We start from the raw sequence: 3,824 nt of genomic DNA, 5'->3' as shown, positions 1-3,824 counted from the left end.
AAGTATTTATTATCCTTTGATTCCGGATACCTAATACCCTAGGGTGCTAGTTGAATGGATATTGAGCATGATTTAAATACTTATAAAATTAATGATTAGTAAATAAGAAATCCGTCAATTCTCAATAAAGAGTTTGGGCTCTATAATTATAATTACTGAGATAAAAAATATTGGCCAAGGAAATTAAATGAATGAATAAATGAGTTTTTGAGGTCATCACAGTTCGTTATAATAATGGTAACAAGTTAGAGTTTGACAATTAAACTATACTATAAGGATTAACCAAGAGTTAGAAAGATGGAAGGAATTATACTTTATTCTTCTTGAGTTCTTAGTAAAAATATATTACTTCATACTATCAGATCGTTAAAGAGTGTAATGCCAACCTCAATTAGTAAATTTAGTATGACTAATTCACTATGTTGAACCTATAAGGTCACACACTAACGAATATTCTGATTTTTGCTAAGGAATTATTTAATTATTATTTTGACTTGATCAAATAAATAATTATATTAATTCAAATGAATTATTATTAGCACCAAGAATATAACAATAATATGCTACTTGAGAATATTAGAATAATTAGTTATTTTATTTTTAAATTTAAATTCTAAGTTTGGATGAAATCCTAACCGATTCAGTTTCAAATTGAATTGTGATCTAATATGATATAATTCATAAGATTTCAATTTGAAATAAGATAAGATTCAATTTTAAAATCAATAACAAATCTCATACTATATATATGTATGACAAGAGTAAAGGCAGATAACATAAGAGTTTTATTCCTTTATATACATAAATATATGTGAGCATAATTTTTGGAGAAGAATTTTATAGTATGCAAAGAGTTGCAAAAAGATTTCTTAATTTAGATGAGATATCCATTGGTCAAAGAGTTGATAGCAAAAGTTGATCTCAGTGTAAATACGCATAGAGTCTTTGTACAGTCAAAGAATAAACTTTTTACTAAAGCTACTGAGGTATTTGTATTTGATTTATGTTATTAGAATAAAATTTAAGCATAAAATAGATCTTTAAAATTATTTTAATTTTTTTGTTAGATGTTATGAACACATAATTTTTTAAATGTATGCTAAAATTATTTTTATATTGACGATGAATAAAATTAAATTCTTAAATAAATTATAAATTCATAAATTAAAATAATATCGAAAAAAATTGCTCTTCCTCTTCCATTTATATATAAAACTTTTTCTTATAAAATACCATACACAAATTAGAAAACAATAATAAAACAACAAACATAAAGGTACATTATTTATTTATTTATTTATTTATTTATTGTTGTTGCTATTGCTCTGCTGCTATTGCTATTGCTAGTTGATTGAATTGTTAGTTGACAGTGTGTATCTTAAATAAAATCGAACTTTATGCCCCACCCAAAATAGATATACAAGATAGATTAGATTAATAGTCCAAATGATTTTTGAAATATCACACTAATGAGTTAATTTGGTCATTGAAAGAAGTTTTAAAATAAGAATTATTCTCCACATCTAATCAATTTTAACATTTAAGTTCATTCAAATAATTTAGAGTCACGTGCTTTTTTTTTCCGCTTTTTTCTCCCCTCGCGCTTCTTTTTCTTCTTCTTCACCCCTGATGCTGCGTTGTCTTCTTCTTCTCCTTCTTTTTTATTATTTTCACTTTTATTACCATCGTCACCAACACCACCACCTCCTCCTCCTCCTCTTTCTTCTTCTTTTCTCAATGGAATTTCTTCTCCTCCTTCTGTTTCATCCTTCTCCTCCTCCATCATCATCATCATCATCATCATCATCATCATCATCATCATCATCATCATCATCATCATTGCCATCGTCATTGTTGTCTTCTTCTTATAGATATCGTCGTTATCGTTATCATCATTATTGTTATTGTTATTGTTGAATTTTTGCCATGTTGATGATGTTGTCTGATCCAAAATTGATTTGGATGTATTTTTGTTCACAATCCAGTCTTGTTTGTGTGTTTATTTTCGAACTGAGTTTATGTGTCGCAATCTAATGGTTACCAGTGGCTAAGAGAATGGGGGTTAAATCTTGGCCCCTTTTTCTTTTTCATGTAAACTTGCTTTCTATTGAGAAAATCCATGAGATATTTTGGTTTTGTCTCTTAATACAGTAAGAGATAGTTTTGTTTTGTCTCTTATAGTACAGAACCAGAAACAGAGAAGAGAATAGAGATTGACACACATATGTATCCTGGTTCAGCTACTTAGTGCAATGTAGCCTACATCCAGTCTCCATCATAACAGTGACAGAATTTCACTATCTTTTCAATAGATTACAGTCACCAATTCCCCCTAGGATCTACCCAATCCTATTTGAGACAAGTCCATATTCTAACTCTACCTGAACTTTACTAGGACTCAACCTAACTTTCAACAGCAAAGTACTAACCCAACTTGTAAGGGAATCCTCTCAGAATCATGACACAAAACAGAAAAACTTACAAAGAATTTCTGAGATAAATATGGCTTTTTCTCTATGTCTAGCTAACTGACTTTTTTCACTCATTGGCTTTTTCTTACAAACCTCACCATGTTTGCCTTTTTTCAATGAAACTTAGACAGAATGAACTGAGAAAAAATTACAAAATAAAAACCATGAAGGAGAAGAACAAAAAAAACTCAGGGAGCTATGGAAACCTAAACAAGTTCTCTTTCTCTCTTGCTCAATCCTTGGCCGTTCACCCTTATTATAGAGGAGTGAAGCTTCCAAGGTTTAAACCAAGTTCAACAATTGGGTTGTCTTCTTCTCCAACATCAGGACTAGCAGCGGTGTGGTCAGAAGAGAGAGAGAGAATGTCAAATCTGTATCATGCAACATACTCATTCGCTTTCATCCTTTTTCTTCAAGCTTCTTTGATCTTGGCCGTGTATCTTTTCTTTGGCCCCAAGTTTGATTCTTGATCATTGATAAGAAGCAGAGCGCCATTGACTTCAGTTTCTTCATTTTTCCAGAACGATGCTTGAAGCTCAGCCGATTCTTCACGGTTTCTTGGTGAAGCACAGATGAGAAAATCACTTTTTGTGATCTTCTAACGCATTGAAAAATCTTGCCTTTATTGTATCCTTTGCACTTTCTTTTATTTTTTTTATTGAATTTGGAAACAAAATTTTTGTTCTTGACCGTGCCCTAACTTCGAATCTTTTCCTTTCTTTCTTCTTGCTTCAAAGTGATGTGATGTTTAAAGAAAGAGAAAAGAAAGAAGAGAGTGTTTGTATTCGGTGAAAATGAAGCTAGAATTCAAATGAGTTGAGTTCTAAGTACAGAAGAGTAGGTTTTGTTATGTAGCACCGAATTGGGTTTGTTTTGAGCCAACTCATCTTTGTTTCTTTCTCTTGGTTCAGTCGTCCACCCTTCTTGGATCAAGATTTGAATGATTGGAGTTGTATAGCTAAAATAGGAATTGGCCAAGGTGTGTGTGGCTTGTTTTAATGGGCATGTTTTAGTTAACCAAATTTCTGCACACCAAACAAAATATATCATATAAACAAGTTGACAATATTTCTAATAATGTTTTGTCATCACTTTAATCATGTTTTAGTTTTCCAAATTCAACAATCTCCCCCTTGATGACAAACATTATTAAAATAAATTGAAAGGAATGATTGATAGTAATAAGAGACTTCCCTTTGATGTTTTATTTGACATGAAGCTCCCCCTTTCCTTTGATTTTTGTGCTCCCCTTGAATGTTTGCTTTCCATAAACTTTTTATCAAGCACACAAGCACTTAGCAACCTGTCTTTAACAAAACTTTAGATCTAAGACATAACAGCCATTTGTTCAAA

The sequence above is a fragment of the Arachis ipaensis genome, chromosome B04, assembly GCF_000816755.2.
Source record: "Arachis ipaensis cultivar K30076 chromosome B04, Araip1.1, whole genome shotgun sequence".
Taxonomy (NCBI): Eukaryota; Viridiplantae; Streptophyta; class Magnoliopsida; order Fabales; family Fabaceae; genus Arachis; species Arachis ipaensis.
Note: the sequence above shows the minus strand (reverse complement) of the source record.